The 18,823-nt window shown below is 47.7% G+C and overlaps 1 protein-coding gene across 1 annotated transcript in view; it reads left to right on the plus strand.

Moving 5' to 3' along the window:
- Nucleotides 1–18,823, plus strand: part of CNTFR (ciliary neurotrophic factor receptor) — a 334,285-nt gene that overhangs the window by 216,575 nt on the left and 98,887 nt on the right. The gene's annotated exons all lie outside the window — the stretch shown is intronic.

The raw sequence follows: 18,823 nt of genomic DNA on the forward strand, positions 1-18,823 counted from the left end.
CCCGTCCTGCTAATGGGAGGAAAGCCCAGCCAAGCTGCAGCCCTTCCTACACCCCCTTCTTCCCTGGCTCAGTCATCGGGCCTGGAAGGTTACAGATGACAGATCAACAGAGTGGGAAGGGACCTTGTAGGCCATCTAGTCCAACCCTCACCCAAGCAGGAGACCCTACGCCATTTCTGACAAACAGCTGGCTGTGTTACCATCCTGGGCCCCCCCAGATGTGTGCTTGAGCCCCGGTCCTAGTTGGGTGACTCGGGGTCCATTTTCCTGGCTGCTTCGTTTCTTGTATGGGTAGTCCTCGACTTACAATCGTTCATTTAGTGACCGTTCAAAGTTACAATGGCACTGAATTAAGGTTGATTTCTGACCGTTTTTCACACAACCATGTGCAGCCTCCCGTGGTCACGTGATCAAAATGTGGCTGCTTGGCCACCGGTTCATATTTATGACCGTCGCTATGTCCCGGGGGTTCCGTTTGGTGACCTTCGGATGAGCCAGATCAATGAGGAAGCCAGATTCACTCAAGAACCAGGTTATTCACTTACTGACTTATCAAGTGCAGTCATTCACTTAAACAGACGTAAACAGCCCGTGGCAAGAAAGACCGTTAAATGGGGCAAAATTCACTTCACAAATGTCTCCCTTACCAACAGAAATTTTGGTAAGTGTTCTGACCTAGAACTTCCCAAGATGACAAAACCGACTCCTTGTCCCGATAAAACCCCTTTTATTCAGGCCAAAGTGAATTCCACTCCAGCAAAGTCCCGGAAAACAGCCTTTCAAGAGATTTCACAATGACAGACCTTGATCAGGCTTGGAGAGCTGCCAGGCTGATAGCTTCCAAACGCCACGTTGTAGCAGCAATTACTTGGCTAGAAGACAGGAACAGATCTTCACCCCCAATGAATTGAACTAATTGTCCCCTGCAAACCCCACTCCCCTTTTGCTCCTCTTTATTCCCTCTGGGAGGGGCCATTCACCATCCACCTGAGCCCTTACTCCAGAGTGGACCCTTGTTCCTTAGTTGTTTCCTTCTCCTGGCAGCTCTGTGCATGAGCACACCGGGAACAGGCTCCAGCTGTTCTTCTTCCCCACTGATCTCCGACTCTGAAGGCAACTGTCAGACGGCCTGGCCTTCTCCCTGCCTCCGAAGCAGAGCCCACGTCAGACTCCAGGTGTGGCCCATGTTCCTACCCAACCTCCTCACTGTCTGAATCTGCCGCCAGCTAAACTGACCACTGGCGGGCCACAACAATAAGTTGAGGACTACCTCTATTGTTTCTACCTTTTCTAAAACCAAGGTTCAACCATCCAGACTCCTGCCTTTATTATTTTATCAGTAACTCAAGGCTGCAAGCCTACTTAATACTCCGTCCTCCTCCTATTTTCCTCATAACAACTCTGTGTGACGGGCAATCATAAATCAAGGACCACCTGTACTTATGTAGGTATGTATTTATTATTTTCTTAGATAATAGAATTGGAAATAGGATAGGATAGGATAGGATAGGATAGGATAGGATAGGATAGGATAGGAAAGGAAAGGAAAGGAAAGGAAAGGAAAGGAAAGGAAAGGAAAGGAAAGGAAAGGAAAGGAAAGGAAAGGAAAGGAAAGGAAAGGAAAGGAAAGGAAATAGAATAGAATAGAATAGAATAGAATAGAATAGAATAGAATAGAATAGAATAGAAAATAGAGTAGAATAGAAGAGAATGGAATGGAATGGAATGGAATGGAATGGAATGGAATAGAATAGAATAGAATAGAATAGAATAGAATAGAATAGAATAGAATTCTTTATTGGTCAAGTGTGATTGGACACACAAGGAATTTGTCTTTGGTGCATAAGCTCTCAGTGTACATAAAAATACTTCCAGTATACATAAAAATACATTAAAAAATACATTCGTCAAGAATCATAGGATACAACACTTAGTGATAGTCATAGGATACTAAATAAGCAATTAAATCATACTAGGAAACTAAATAAAGCAATATAAATCATAAAGATAAAAGCAACGATGTTATAGCCATAAATAGGAGGAGATAGGTAATAGGAAGGATGAGAAGATTAATGGTAATACAGTCTTAGTAAATAGTTACTTACCTACCTATTTACTTATTTGTTTATTTCTATCCCACTGTTCTGACCCACGCCCTTTTCCAACAAATCAAACACAATCCCAAAGGAACAGAAACCTTGTAATGCTTTTACAAAATAATTGGCTATGATAAGCACAAGCCTTGCCAAACTGTGCGAGCCTTGCCAAAAGATAACAGACAAGAAATAATTTGCAATACAAGAATCTTCAAATACAAACTCAGGATACTGGAACGTCCACGAGGCTGAGTTTCAAAACGTTTTTGCTTCCTGCAAAGAACGTCTGATTTACAGGCTTTTATCTTTTGAAGGAGGGGCCATTACCTTGCAGCCTTACTCCCAAGTCGCCTGTGCTGTTGTAGCTACTCTTTCCTCCGAGCAATCCTACACGCACATGTGTAGCTACTCTTTCCTCCGAGCAATCCTACGCGCATGTGTGTAGCTACTCTTTCCTCCGAGCAATCCTACACGCATGCACGCTTGGCACAGGCTCCTCAGGAACCTCCTCATCGCTGCTCCCAGCCCCCACAGTCCCTGAAGGCAGCAATCCACTCCCTGATGGTCCCGGCCCCTCACCTGAGTCCTCGCTCTCCTCAGCCGTCCGCACCTGCCGCCGGCTAACCACAACACCCACCTTTGTTGTTTGTGCAAATAATTCAAGGCAAGCAACACCCGTGCAATTCCCAGCCGGAACGGCAATGAGACGGCAGATGAAGGAATTAAGCAATAAACTGAGAGACCTTTTGCTGGATTTTTGTGGTTGGACTTCTGGCAGGAGCTTCAAGATTGAATTACAGCCAGGCCTGGACCAGGTGGGCAGTTTGGCCGTTCGGAAGATTTAGAGTCGCCGTGGCTAAGTTCTTTCTGCTTCTATAAAATAGTTTTCTCCTTTCCCTTCCCTGCGTGGTGAATCCGACGCCTCCCTTGGTAAGTTGTGGGAGCTTCCTCCCTGGAGGCTTTCAAGAAGAGGCCGGACTGCCAGAAGTGTCAGAAATGGCGTAGTAGGGTCTCCTGCTTGGGCGGAGGGGGGGTTGGACTAGATGACCTCCGAGAACCCTCCCCACTCTGTTAATCTGTTAAATCTGTGAATCCGGATGTAAAGCAGGTCATTTTCTGCACTCCGTAAATATTGCAGACGGTTAGAGGAGAGGAACTGTTGAAGGATTTGAACTCAGCACTGGGAAGGCTCCTGGGCAAGGGGGGGAGGGTTTCTCCCTTCTCAGATGTGCCAAATCTTTTGTGTCCGTTCAAAACATCTGGTCTTCCCCCCAAAATGGGCCAGTCGTAATATTCCAGGCCATGTTAGTTTATGTGTTTCCAAACATGGATGGTTTAAAAGAAGACACAATCCGTGGTGGGCCAGATGTGTGGTGACCCCACCAGTGGCCTCGCAGGAATTTTTCCCTCCAACATCAGGCTTCTCTCGCCCGTCTGGGCCAGGCCTGGCCCCCATCCTTCCCTTCCTTTTCCAACCCTAGCAGAAAGGAAGCGGTTTTTTTCCCCCTGCCTCTTTTATTCCCCACGTGAGGCGTCTTGGTGCAACAAGAGATTAATTTCGCTCCTCAAAAATAAATATTTTCTTTTTCCTGGACTCCTTTTTCTTTTAGGAGAGCCATAGTGTGTGTGGGTGGGTGGGTGGGTGTGTTCATTTTTTTATGAAGTGACAGAGCAAGAGACTGCAAAACAACTCGCAATCAGGGGGCCAAGCTACCCAGGGGAGAAATTTTTACAGCAATTAAATGAACAACAACAAGAAAACAAGAGGAGGAGGAAGAGGAGGAGGAGGAGGAGGAGGAGGAGGAGGAGGAGGAGGGGAGGAGGAGGAGGAGGAGGAGGAGGAGGAGGAGGAGAGGAAGGAAGGAGGAGGAGGAAGGAAGGAGGAGGAAGGAAGAAGAAGAAGAAGAAGAAGAAGAGAAGAAGAAGAAGAAGAAGAAGAAGAAGAAGAAGAAGAAGAAGAAGAAGAAGAAGAAGAAGAAGAAGAAGAAGAGGGGAGAGGAGGAGGAGGAGGAGGAGGAGGAGGAGGAGGAGGAGGAGGAGGGGAAGAAGAAGAAGAAGAAGAAGAAGAAGAAGAAGAAGAAGAAGAAGAAGAAGAAGAAGAAGAAGAAGAAGAAGAAGAAGAAGAAGAAGAAGAAGAAGAAGAAGAAGAAGAAGAAGAAGAAGAAGAAGAAGAAGAAGAGGAAGAAGAAGAAGACGGCTGTGGGGTCCTTGGTGCTTTCTCAGCTTGGTTGTTTTCTTACAGATGTTTCATTACCCAGCTAGGTAACATGATCAAAGCTAGAAAGGAATGCGATTTGGGGGAAGTGGGGAGGAGGAGGAGAACTATGGGATCCCTGGTGCTCCCTGAGCTTGGTGGTTTTCTTGCAGACATTTTACTAACCAAGTAGGTAACATCATCAGCACTAGAAGGAGGGATGTGTGGAGGAGGAGGAGGAAGAGGAGTGGGGAGCCCACTAGTCCTATGTCCCCAAGAAGACTTCCACACCCTTGCGCCCCACTACAGCCATAGGGTGACCCCGAGGAGGCCAAGTGGCTGACCTAGGAGAGCCAACACCAATGGCACAAAGCCATCACACCACAGGTCCAGTGCTGGCATTTCTTGGACAGGACTCAGTGGGCGTCCTACACTTTCCCTAAATGCTGCAATTCGGTACTGGAGGTTCCTTTTAATGTCCTCATGAAAAAAAAAAAAGGGATTACCTGCCCAGCCTACCATCTCTTGTGGAAGAAGAAAAACTGGGAATCTTAGCCTCTCTTCTTTGTCTGTCTCTGTGCAAGCAGAAATTACAGAATAACAGGGTTGGAAGGGACCTTGTAGATCATCTAGTCCAGCCCCACAATGTCCTAGCAGGAGATCCTACCCCATTTCTGACAGATGGCAGTCCAGTCTCTCCTTGAAAGCCTCCAGGGATGAAGCTCCCACAACTTCCGAAGGCAACTTCTCTTCCATTGGTAGATTGTCCTCATTGTGAGAAAATTCCTTCTTATTTCCAGGTTAAAACTCTCCTTGTTCAGTTTCCATCCATTCTCCCTTCTCTGGCCTTCAGGTGCCCTGGAGAATAGCTTGACCCCCTTCCTCCTCTCTGGAGCAGCCCCTCAAATATTGGAAGATGCTCTCCTGTCTCCCCTGGTCCTTCTCTTCCCTAGACTAGCCAGGCCCAGTTCCTGCAACCGTCCATCGTATGTTTTGGCTTCCAAACCCCTCATCATCCTAGTTGCTCTTCTCTGCACATTTTTCTAGAGTCTCAACATCTTTTTTATAGTGTGGTGACCAAATTGGATGCAATATTCTAGGTGTGGCCTTACTAAGGCTTTACAGAGTGGTATTAGTACCTCACTTGATCTTGATTGTATCCCTCTGTTAATGCAATTTAATAGGATTGCATTGGCTTTTTTGGCTGCTGCTGCACATGGCTGGCTCCTATTTAGCTGGTTGTCCACTCAGACTCCAAGATCCCCCTCCCAGTTCCTGCTATCGAGCTGGTTTCACCCAGTCTAGATGTGTCCTTTTGAGTTCCACCTGTACAGTCTGTCCCCACCATGGATGGATGACGTAATCCTGGGGTAGGTTTGTCAGCTGTTTCCTACTGGAAACCAGATCTTGTCACTCGCAGCCAAGGACTAATGAGACAACCAGGCCCCATCAACACTTCCAAATCCCCCAGTCTACTGGGAACAGCATCCCGAGGACTCCAGAGGTGTTTGTGAAGGACGGCAATGAGGGGAAACAGCTGTAATCTGCCTCTTCTTGTGGTTTATGGCTTCCCCTGGCCGGGAAGTGAGACACGCTCTCTATCTCTGTAAAAAGTGGGTTTGGAGGAAGCAGTGCAGAAGGCAGCTGTCTCGACAGCTCTCTAGACCTGGACATCCTGGCCAGGGTCAGAGATAGGTGGGCCTCCAGGCCAGACCACAGCTGAACAAGCCAGAGCTGGGAGAAGAAGAAAAAGGGACAAAGGGACAAAGGGTTGGAGCATCTTGGTCCTAAGATGTCCGCTGCCTTCTTACCAGAGGGTGAGATTCAGCCGGTTTGCACTGGTTTGAACAAACTGGCTGTTAAATTTACATCTGGTTTGCCAAACCAGTAGTTGAACTGACCGGCTGGCCCTGCCTGCCCCTCCCCTCCCAGAAGTCCCCACATGGCCCATTTGGGAACCAGTCCTGAGTCTGCACGGGGGGCTCTGGGAGGGCGAAAAGTGGGCCTTCTGCAAGTCCAGAAATGGGCCTCTTTCTGGCCTCTGGAGCCTGGAGGAGGCCATTTTTGCCCTCCCAGAGGCCTGAGGGAAGCCTCCGGACTCTGGGGAAGGTGAAAAAAACCCCTCCCAGAAGTTCCAGTAGGCCACGCCCACCATGGCCACGCCCACCCAACAACCAGGCAGAGAACCGGTTGCTGGGATTGTTGAATCCCACCTTTGCTTATTATCATCATCAACCACCCGCCTTCTGGGAAGCCAGCCCACTTACTTCTCCCCAGATGCCACTGGGAGACAGTGGGAAGGGAGGAGGGGAGAGGGACCTTGGAGTCTTAGTGGACAATCACTTAGATATGAGCCCCACAGGGTGCCGTAGCTGCCAGAAAAGCCAACGCAATCCTTCGTTGTATAAACAGAGGCATTGAATTAGGATCGCAAAGGGTGTTAGTATCGCTCTATAATGCATTGGTAAGATCACCCGTGTGGACTCTTGCATCCAATTTTAGTCTCCACAATACAAAAAAAGATGTTAAAACTGCTGAGAAGATTCCAATATTTGAGGGGCCGCCCCAGAGAGGAGGAAGGGGGTCAAGCTATTCTCCAAGGCACCCCAAGGCCAGATGAGGAACGATGGATGGAAACTGAACAAGGAGAGATTCGACCTGGAAATAAGGAGGAATTTTCTGACAGGGAGAACCATCAATCCGTGGAACAGAAGTTGCGTTTGGAAGTTGTGGGAGCTTCATCCCTGGAGGCTTTCAAGAAGAAATTGGACCGCCATCTGTCAGAAATGGGGTAGGGTCTCCTGCTTGGGGGAGAGGGGGTTGGACTAGATGACCTACAAGGTTCCTTCCAACTCTGTTAATCTATAAAAAGAGCAACAGAGATGATTAGAGGGCTAAAGCATATGAAGAATGGCTGCAGGAATTGGGTACGTCTGTTCTAACAGAGAGAACAACTGAGACATGTTAGCAGCCTTCCAGTATTTGAGGGGTGCCACAGAGTAGAGAGGGGGGGTCAATTTAGGCAGGACAAGAAGCAACAGGTCGAAGCTCATCAAGGAAAGAAGCAACCTAGAAATAATCATAAATTTTCTGACGGTACGAACGATTAACCAGTGGAACAGCTCACCTCCAGAAGTTGTGGACGCTCCAACACCGGAGGATTTTGAGAAGCGACTGGACAGCCATGTGTCAAAAATCGTGTAAGGTCCCCTGCTTGAGCAGAGGGTTGGACTAGAAGACCTCTACGGTCCCTCCCACCTCTCTTATTCTGTCAACCAGGGCAATTGTCCTCACAGTCAGGCAGTTTCTCCTTAGTTCCAGGTTGCTTCTCTCCTGGGTTAGTTTCCCTCCATTGCTCCTCGTCCTGCCTTGGGGGGGCTAGGAGGAGCCCCTCTCCTCTTCTTGAGGCTACGGTCCTTTTTCTGCTGACTCCATGGCGGCTGGGAAGGAGGCATTCAACGCGGAGTAGAATTACTGCTCTGGGTTGCACTTACTTCCTGATCTGCTTCCGTGGATGATTCATAGAGAGCATTTGCGGCCTCTCCGGGGAGAAGAAATAATCGAAACCTTCTCCCTTGGAAACAAGTGTTATCTCAGCTGCGGTCTTCCCGCCCCCCCCCCCCGCTCCTCTTCTTCCCCCTCCTCCTCCTCCAGCCATGGGCTCTTATCTCTGCCGGGCTTCCTTTCTTTCCCCTCTCATATCTGCTATTAGTTGATCAAAATGTTAGCGGAAAGGAGGTTTTTATGTTTGTTTTTTGTTGTTGTGATAAAAGTATATATATATATATATATATATATATATATATAAATATAAATATAAATATAAATTATATTATAATTTATATATGTATAATAAATTATATAATAAAATATATTATATATATATAATAAATACTAACTCGGTCCCTGTGCTTCGCTATGAAACTGTGTGGTCGGGCTTAGTTTTGGGGAGGAAAATAAGGGGGAAAATTTCTGCCTCTGCCTAGCAGCCTCCATGGGTATTCGTCTGGCTAGCGTCCTGTCAGTGTGTGAGAGAGTGGAGGGCTGTTTGGAAACTGAAAGAGTATTCGCTGTGTGAGCAAGAAGGAGACAGCAAGGAGCCTGGGCGTGGCTTAGCTCAACTGTTCTGTACTAAAGCTGCTTGGTGCTCTGAAATTGAAACTCCTCTCCTCTGCTTGTGTTTTGCATTTGGAAGAGATTTCTTTTCAGGTAGGGAGGGGGAGTAGAACTCTTTGGCATCAGAGCGTGTTAATAATAATAATAATAATAATAATAATAATAATAATAATAATAATAATAATAATAATAGTATAGGAAATACTCTAAATGCTCTGATGGTCATTTGGAAAAATCCTCTCTTAGTGAGCCCCTAGAAGCCAAGAGGAACAGATGTGCCCAATTTCAAGTTTGCAGGCTTTACGGTTCTGGAGATTCTGTGATGATGCGTGAGTGGAATTTCGCTTTTATATAGATAGAAGATGAAATAGTGAAATACAAAGGAAAAATGAAAATAGTGGGATAACGGGAGGAAAAGGGGATGGGGAAAGGGGGAGGGTAGAAAAAGGTAATACAGGTAAGTCCTTGATTTATGACCACAATGGAGCCCAGCATTTCTGTCAGTCAGCGAGAGAGAGGTTAAGTGAATTTTGCAAAATCCTCTCAACCGCTTGTCTCGCTTACCAACAGAATTTTTTTCTTGTAACTTTTCTTGCCAAGTCGTTAAGGGAATCCCTGCAGTTTGGCAAGTTAGTAAGACGGTTGTTAAGCGAAGCGGGCTTCCCCCGTTGACTTTGCTTGTCAGAAAAGGGGATCGCACCACCCCAGGATACGGCAACCGTCATGAATGGGGGTCAGGTGCCAAGCGCTCGTATGTTAATCACTGTATGAACCGTGGAGATTCTGCAACAGTTGTAAGTGTGAAAAAACCGTTATAAGTCACTTTTCTGGAATGGTCCCTGAACGCAGCGTTGTAAGTCAAAGACTATCTGTAATTATACAGCCTCAACTTTTTTTACTTTTGCACATCGATATGCACTAGCCAGTCTAGAGCAACAACCCAACCTAATTAGCAAAACCCAAAATCAAAGTTTCGTTTCCCGCCCCGCCCCGCCCCCACCTCAAGCACAGAGTTCAAAAGCAGCTTCCAAGAAGAAAGAAAATTAGCTGCATTCTTTTCTTGGATCGAAGCCGTCAATTTTGCCTTCTCTGCTAACTCCCATCGACTTTGGCGGCCCTTCATCCATGGCGGGGATCAAAGTCTGCTTCCATTTTCCCTGCATTTTTGAGTACGCAACATCAAACTTCTTTTCCCATTAAGCCCGAGAAGAAATGTCTCTGGGTTTGGGAAAAGAGAAAATCTCTGCTGGGCTTCCTGACAAGACACCCACCCACCCATTTCTATCCCAGGGCAGAAGCTCTTTTGAATCCTGCTGTATAGTGTGGTGTTGGTGCGGTGTTGGGGGGTTGCGAGTTCAATGTGTGGAGCGTGAAGGATGTGTGTTTGTGTCTGTTTTCATGGTCATGATGTGCACTGAGGACGGTGTCCGATTTCGTTGTAGGAGGTGCAAGGACAATTAAAATAAACTAACTAACTAATGCACCTCAATGGGTTTCTGCTAAGAAATTGCCCCACAGACAAGTTATCTAACAGATGTTTTGTAGGTGTTGTGGCTCGCCAGCAGCCACGGGACCTGGTGGCAGATTCGGACAGTGAGGAGGTTGGGGAGGAACCTGGGCCAGTCCTGGAGTCTGGGGGAGGCTCCAACGAGGGCTCTGCGTGTTGGAGGCAGAGATGGGGCCAGGGCCGTCCGACAGTTATCAGCTGCCTTCGGAGTCAGAGATCAGTGGGGAAGAAGAACAGCTGGAGCCTGTTCCCAGTGGGTACATGCACAGAGCTGCCAGGAGAAGGGAACAACTAAGGAACACGAGGCAGAGATGGGACCAGGGCCGTCCGACAGTTATCAGCTGCCTTCGGAGTCGGAGATGAGTGGGGAAGAAGAACAGCTGGAGCCTGTTCCCAGTGGGTACATGCACAGAGCGGCCAGGAGAAGGGAACAGCTAAGGAACACGAGGCAGAGATGGGGCCAGGGCCATCCGACAGTTATCAGCTGCCTTTGGAGTTGGAGATCAGTGGGGAAGAAGAACAGCTGGAGCCTGTTCCCAGTGTGCACATGCACAGAGCTGCCAGGAGAAGGGAACAGCTAAGGAACACGAGGCAGAGATGGGACCAGGGCCATCCGACAGTTATCAGCTGCCTTCGGAGTCGGAGATGAGTGGGGAAGAAGAACAGCTGGAGCCTGTTCCCAGTGTGTGCATGCACAGAGCTGCCAGGAGAGGGAAACAACTAAGGAACACGAGGCAGAGATGGGACCAGGGCCAACCGACAGTTATCAGCTGCCTTTGGAGTCAGAGATCAGTGGGGAAGAAGAACAGCTGGAGCCTGTTCCCAGTGTGCGCATGCACAGAGCTGCCAGGAGAAGGGAACAGCTAAGGAACACGAGGCAGAGATGGGACCAGGGCCATCCGACAGTTATCAGCTGCCTTTGGAGTCGGAGATCAGTGGGGATCAGTGGGGAAGAAGAACAGCTGGAGCCTGTTCCCAGTGTGCGCATGCACAGAGCTGCCAGGAGAAAGGAACAACTAAGGAACAAGGGTCGACTTGGGAGTAAAGCCACAGGTGAATGGCCCCTCCCAGAGGGAATAAAGAGGAGTGAAAGGGGAGTGGGGCTTTGCAGGAGGCAATTAGTTCAATTCATGAGGGTGAAGATCTATTCCTGACTTCTTGCCAAGTCATTGCTGCTACAGCGTGGTGTTTGGAAGCTATCGGCCTGGCAACTCTGCCAGCCTGAGAAAGGTCTGTAGTTGTGAAACCTCATGAACGACTGTTGGCTGAGACTGGGCCAGAAAGTGAAGGAGAGGAATCCACTTGAACCTAAATAAAAGGGGTTTTTATTGGCTTCGTGCTTTGGGGAGCCTAGGTCAGAACAGTAGGGTTCGGAGGTGATTTAATGCCCAGATGGCCTCCAGGGCCTCCTCTGAAAACACCTGACCATTGGTGTGGGTTGGGGGGGCTTGGCTGTCTTGGGTCCCCAAGCCCTCCCTCCTCTCACTGCCCCTCCCCTCTGCCTGAGTTGCAGGTAAACTGTCTAGTCTCCGTTTGCTCTTTCTGACTCCCCCAATGCTTTGCACCAGCTGGGGGGGCTGAGATCCACAGGGTGGGTACAGAAGTCCGGTGCCATGCGCAGCCCGTTAGGTAGGGGAGGAGAGCGTGAAGCCCCGGAAGGCAAGATAGTTTGGAGTACGGCGTACAGAGGTGTGAACTCTTCTCACGTTCGCCTCCTGGCCTTCTAAAGCAGGCAACCCACCTGAAAAAGGGATCTTTAGTCTACCTCTATTCACAGACTCCTAGGGACCTCAGAGGTCTGCTAGTCCAACCCCTGCCCAAGGTAGGAGGGCTTATATCACTTGAGATACAAGTCATCCCTTGAGACTTTCAGGAAGAGATTGGACCGCCATTTGTCAGAAATGGTGTAGGGTCTCCCACTGGGGCAGGGGGGGGGTTGGACTAGATGACCTACAAGGTCCCTTCCAACTCTGATGATCTGTTATATCATCCCAGGCAAATGGTTGTCCGGTCTTAAAGACCTCCAGTGATGGAGCACTGACAACTTCTGAAGGGATTAGAATAGAAACAGAGCTGGAAGGGGGTCTGTTCTGTGGGGTTAGCAACCTGGGCCCCTAATCTGTTGTCCGTTGTCCAGTGGAAGGATTGGTGTGTAGAAGAACTTCAGGAACGTAGAAGGTAGATCGGGAACAGAATCACAGAGACCAGGGGCGGGTCCAGCTGGATGACCTCAGGGATGCTACCGTACTGGATTAAAAGTAAGGATCGGGCTGAATCTTGCATTCTTACTTCTCTCTTTGACGTACATTTCCTGCCCGCAACCAGCCTTCACCTCCCCTTCGCTTTTCCACCAGAGCTATGAAACTTGGAACAGCCTGCCAGAGACTCACAAACACACACACACACACACACGGCCCCAACTCCCTCAGGTGACTAAACTTGGTATAATTTAATTTAAAAAGGATTAGATGTTAAGTAATTAAACGCAGCTCCTATGATCGCTCCCGTATGTTTCATTATTTGCCCCCTTCTGTTACTTAAGAATTACAATTCGGTGGCAACTTTAATGGCCTTTCGGAAGCCTTGCGGGGACCCGGAGCCGATGCCAGTCCCGGGCACCGACTGGCATGCGGTATTTTTATCAAGGCTGTTCGGCTTTCGGGGCCTGGCTTGAGTCATGCCATGCGGGGGCCCCCCAGGAAGATCGAGACGCGCCTAAGGCTGCCACCCTCTGGCCTTTCCCGCAGGAGGAAGTTCCTCGAGTTTTGCTGGTTCTGTTTCAGCAACATCTACACACCCCGCCTCGCCCGTAGTTGCCAAGGGAAAGAAAAGCGGCTTCTGAGAAGGATCCGCTCCGAATCGAAAGCCCCAAAGCTGGATCCCTCTCCTCCTTCTGGACAGACTGTGAGGATGTGGTCTCACACCATGGTTTTCGAAAAGGACATTGGAGGTCTGCGATGGCGAACCCATGGCACGCATACCACAGGTGGCAACACAGAGCCGTTGGTGTGGGCACGCGAGCCCCAGTCAAACTTATCTGCACTGCGTATGTGGCGGCCGGCTGATTTTCAGCCCGTTTGAGGCGGTTTTGCCTCCTGGAGGCCTCGAGCGGCCTCTGCAGCCTCGGGAGGCCGAAAAATGGGCCTTCCGGAAATACCATGTGCCAGAAATGGGCCCATTTTTCGGCCTCCCAAGGCTGCAGAGGCTTCGCTCGAGCCTCCAGGAGGGCAAAAACGGCCTCAAACGGGCCAAAAATCAGTGGAGAGGCACGCACATGCGCAGTGCAGGTAAGGGGATGGGGCAGGGGTGTTGTGCATGCATGTGCAGGGGGGCTCATTGTATTGTGAGTGCCAGCACGTGCGCACTTGCTGCACACCACAACAAAAAGGTTTGCCATCACTGTTGTAGGTCCTCAACCTGCAGCCATTTGTTTAGTAACCGTTTGAAGTGACGACAGCACAGGAAATAAAACAATTTCACACTTATGACCATTGCAGTATCTCCACAATCGAAATCCAGACCCTGGGCAACTGGTTCGTATTTATGTCCCCGGGTTATGGGATCTCCCTTTGAGACCTTCGGACAATGGGGATGTCCGGTTCACTTAACAACCGTGTTGCTAACTTCGCCATTGCAGTAAAGTCACTTAGCGACTGTGATAAAAGAAAGGTTGCTAAATGGGACAAAATTCACTGAATGACTGTCTCGCCTCGTGAGAGAAATTTGGGGGCTCCGTCGTGGCTGTAAGCCAAGAGCAGATCCACACGCTGCAGAAAGGAAACGGGGAATCGTCCGGGGAGAAAACAGGAACGGAAAATAGAAAATAAAAGCGAGATAGGCCAGGCAGCCTCGCCCCCCCCCCCTCCTCCTCCTTCATCTGGGTGGGGGCCGTGTTTCCATACCAAGGACTTGTTCCTGAAATACCGCAGGCCTGAGGTCCCTTTGATGTGGCTTTGCTCATTTTCCTTCAGCGGTGATCAGTTGGTTATCAGACGTTCTTGGGTTTCTTGGATAAGTGGTTCCAGCCCTGCCTGGGGGAGAAGCCTGAAGCAGAGGGAATGTGAGCCCCTTGGCCCTGGGGAAAGGTTAAGGCAGCCCGTGGATTTAGCCACAGCAAGGGCCCTTGAGACTTATATGCTGCTTTCACGGGGCTTTTCCGGCCCTCTCTAAGCGGTTTACAGAGTCAGCCTCTGGGCCCCCAACAATCTGGGTCCTCGTTTGACCCACCTCGGAAGGACGGGAGGACGAGTCCACCTTTAGGAAGAAGGAAGGAAGGAATAGAAATCCAACCAGTGAAGAAGGAAGGAAAGAAAGAGGGAGGGGGAGAGGGGAAGGGAAAGGGAGAGAAGAGAGAGAGAGAGAGAGAGAGACAGAAAGAGAGAGAGAGAAGAGAGAGAGAGAGAGAAAGAGAGAGAGAGAGAGAGAAAGAAAGAAAGAAAGAAAGAAAGAAAGAAAGAAAGAAAGAAAGAAAGAAAGAAAGAAAGAAAGAAAGAAAGAAAGAGAAAGAGAGAAAAGAAATAGCAAGAGCCCTTAGACTTATATATCGCTTCACAGTGCTTTTCCAGCCCCCTCTCAGCGGTTTACAGAGTCGGCCTCTGGTCCCCAACAATCTGGGTCCTCGTTTGACCCACCTCGGAAGGACGGGAAGGCTGAGTCCACCTTGGATCTGTCCAGTCTCTTTTTTTAATAAGTTTTATTGGATAAAGTGTTCAAAACATTGGACGTGGGGTGATCGTCCGGACATTCCTGTTTGTCATACATGAATGCCTATCCAGTCTCTTCTTAAAAACCTCCAGGGAAGGAGAATCCACAACTCCTGAAGCCAAATTATTCCATTGATTGATTATCTTCACTGTCAGGAAATTCCTCCTTATTTCCAGGTTGCTTCTCTCCTTGATGAGTTTCCACCCACTGCTTCTTGTCCTGCCTCTTCTGGGGCTCTTTGGAGAACAGCTTGACCCCTCCTCTTCTCTGGGGCAGCCCCTCCGATATTGGAAGACTGCTATCATGTCTCCCCTGGTCCTACTTGTCATCAGACTATTTATTTATTTTTATTTATTTATTTTTGTCAATTGCTTACAAGATAATAGGTATAAGTAAAAACATAGTTATGAATACATGGATACATATCAGAAAAATAAAAAGAAACAATAGGACAGGGACGGTAGGCACGTTGGTGCGCTTATGCAGGCCCCCTTACAGACCTCTTAGGAAAGGGGTGAGGCCAATAGTAGCCAGTCTAAGGTTAAAGTTTTTGGGGTTTGGGGAAGAAACCACAGAGTCAGGTAGAGGATTACAGACATTGACACTCTGTTGCTGAAGTTGTTTTTCCTGCAATCAAGTTTGGTGAGATTAACTTTGAGTTTGTATCTATTGTGTACTCTTGTGTTGTTATGGTTGAACCTGAAGTAGTCATTGACAGGTAGGACATTGCAATGTATGATTTTATATACTATACTTAGATCGGACCGAAGGCGGCGTAGTTGTAGGTTTTCTAGGTCTAGAATTTCGAGTCTGGTGGCATAAGGTCTTCTGCAACGAGTAGAGGAGTGGAGAACTCTTCTTGTGAAATATTTCTGGACTTTCTCAACTGTGTTAATATCAGATACATAATGTGCGTTCCAGACTGATGAGCTGTATTCAAGTTTTGGTCTAGCAAATGTTTTGTATGCTCTAGTTAGTAGTGTGATATTACCAGAGAAGAAGCTACGCAGGATTAGATTAACAACTCTTAACGCCTTTTTGGCTATGTGGTTACAGTGGGCTCTAGCACTTAGATCATTAATGATGAGTATTCCAAGGTCCTTGACAGAGTTTGCATCATCAACAAGGTCTTGACTATTCAGCTTGTATTTTATTTTCTGATTTTTTTTGCCAATATGTAAGACAGAGCATTTATTTGTTGAGATTTGAAGTTGCCATTTGTTTGACCATTCTGATACATAGTCAAGATCTTTTTGAAGGGCAGCAGCATTTTCTATGGTGTTGAATAGCTTTACATCATCAGCGAAGAGAACGCAGTTGCTCTTGATATGATCACAGAGGTTATTTATGTAGAGTATGAAGAGAGTTGGTCCTAGAACACTGCCTTGGGGGACACCACTATTGACAGGTACAGGATTTGATAGGACGCTCCCAATTTTGACCATTTGTTGTCTGTTTGACAGGAATGCTTCTATCCAGTTATTCAGGTGTCCAGAGTTGCCATAAGATTTTAGTTTTAGTAGTAGTTTGTCGTGTACCACTGAATCAAAGGCTTTACAGAAGTCTATGTAGATTGCATCTATTACTTTGCCCTGATCAAGTTGTGCAGTCCACATGTTTTTGCAGTGTAAGAGTTGCAGATTACAGGATAGTTTTTTCCTGAAACCAAATTGTTTATTGGAGAGTAGGTTGTTTGTCTCTAAGTGGAGGATGATGGATTGGTTAATAATTGATTCCATGACTTTACAGGTGACGCAGCATAAGGGGATTGGTCTGTGATTTTCAACCAGCCATATCCAATTCCTGCAACTGTTCTTCGTATGTTTTAGCCTCCAGCCCCCTAATCACCTTGGTTGCTCTTCTCTGCACTCTTTCTAGATCAGGGGGTCTTCAAACTTGGCAAGTTTAAGACTTGTGCACTTCAACTCCCAGAATTCCTGAGCTAATATGACTGGGGGAGGAAATTCTGGGAGTTGAATTCCACAAGTCTTAAACTTGCCAATTTTGAAGACCCCTGATCTGCCCATTATTTCATTTCTAATTTGGAAGTCTCCAAAGTGGGGAAGATTCTGGGCCACATTCTTCTATTTAAAGAACCCATCGGATCTTGCAGGCAGATGGTTCGCACGCTCGTCTCACCCGGGTGGGGGGGTGGTTTTTCTCTGTAAATTCAGCTCCAGTCGGCACTTAGAAGTGACTTGACTTAACAGCTTTTTATCTCTCAGCACACGAGGAGTCGGGAGGAAGGACATCCCAGCAGGCCAGATCAAACACCAGCTCCCCTTCTGGGAATGGCTGGTGGGGAGGGGGCAGGAATTGTCATGTTAGAGGGGGGGATCAAAACTGTGTCTTCCCCCGAAAGGGAGGGGAGAGCATTATTGGGGCTGCTCAGGAAAAGCTGCAAACTACCGGATGCCTGGATGCTCTTAGGAAGGATGAAGTCCAGAATAACAGAGGCATTTAGAAGGGACCTTGGAGGTCTTCTAGTCCAGCCCCCTGCTCAAGCAAGAGATCCTATATAATTTCAGACAAATGGCCGTCCAATATCTTCTTAAAAACCTCCACGATTTCTCGAGGGAAGCTGATCCACTGGTTCATTGTCTTCACTGTCTGGGAATTTCTCCTGAGTTCCAGGTTGCTTATTGATTGATTTCCATCTATTGCTTCTTGTCCTGCCGCCTTCAGTGCTTTGGCGAAGAGGTCGACCGTCACTCAAATAGGGAGGACTGCTATCCTATCACCCCTAGGCCTCCAGATTACCAGATTGACAGAGTTGGAAGGGAGCTTGTAGGTCATCTAGTCCAACCCCCCACCCAAGCAGGAGACCCTACACCAGGGGTGTCCAACCTTGGCCACTTTAAGACTTGTGGACTTCAACTCCCAGAATTCCTCAGCCAGCTTTGCTGGCTGAGGAATTCTGGGAGTTGAAATCCACAAAGCTTAAAGTGCCAAGGTGAACCTGCCTACACCATTTCTGTCAGATGGCAGTCTAGTCTCTTCTTCAAAACATCCAGTGATGAAGCTCCTAGTCCAACCTAGACTAGACTAGAGATATCCAATTCTTCCAACTGTTCTCTGTATGTTTTATCCTCCAGCCCCCTAATCCTCTTTGTTGCTTGTCTCCGTACAACATCTTTTTTTTACACCGTGGTGACCCAAACTGGATGCGCTATTCCGTGTTTGGCCTTACCAAGGCCTCACGAAATGGTCCTAACACATCCCATGATCTTGGAAATTTCTCCTTAGTCCTGGGTTGCGTCTCTCCTTGATTGGTTTCCATCCGTCGCTTCTTGCCTTCCCTGCTGGTACTTTGGAGTATAGATAAGATAAATTTATTGTCATTGTACTCAGAACCTGAGAACAACGAAATAAGGTGCTCTTTCACAACATACAATTGAACAACACCAAAAGACATCTACAAATAGCAATGTAAAACAAATTAAAACAAATAACAGTTAAAAAACTGTACAACCAGGATATATATGTGTTAAGACCACCAGATTCATAACTCTGCATTTAACCTGATCACAGCACTTGGGTAAAAGCTATGTTTAAATCTACTTGTCCTGGCTTTCAGCACTCTATATCGTCTTCCTGATGGTAGGATCTCAAACAACGAGTGGCCTGGATGCGAAGGGTCTCTCAAGATCTTTCGTATCTTCCTTCTACATCCCATGTTATACAAATCCTCCAAGGAGGGAAGAGAGCATCCACTGATCTTTTGCGCCCTTTTTATCACTCTTTGAAGTGCCCTTTTCTCCGCCTCTGTACAACTCCTGAACCACACACAGAGGCAATAGGATAAAATGTTCTCTATAGAGCTTCGATAAAAGGCGACCAACAGACTCTCTGGCAGTTGTTGTGATCTTAAAAGTCTTTTAAAAATACAGCTTGACTCCCTCTTCCTTGTGGCAGCCCTTGAGATATTGGAAGACCGCCATCATGTCATCCCAGTCCTTCTTTTCATTAAAGTAGACCTACCCAATTCCTGCAACCCATTCTTCATATCTTTTAGTCTCCAGTCCCCTAATCCTCCTGGTTGCTCTTCTCTGCACTCTTTCTAGAGTCTCAACATCTTTTTTTATATCATGGGGACCAAAGCTGGATGCAGTTTTCCAAATGTGGCCTTACCAAGGTTTTATAAAGTGGTATTACTAACACTTCACAGGATCTTGATTCTATCCCTCTGTTGATGCAGCCTAGAAC

Source organism: Pseudonaja textilis, chromosome 2, assembly GCF_049901715.1.
Source record: "Pseudonaja textilis isolate UNSWEBS1 chromosome 2, rPseTex1.2, whole genome shotgun sequence".
NCBI lineage: Eukaryota > Metazoa > Chordata > Lepidosauria > Squamata > Elapidae > Pseudonaja > Pseudonaja textilis.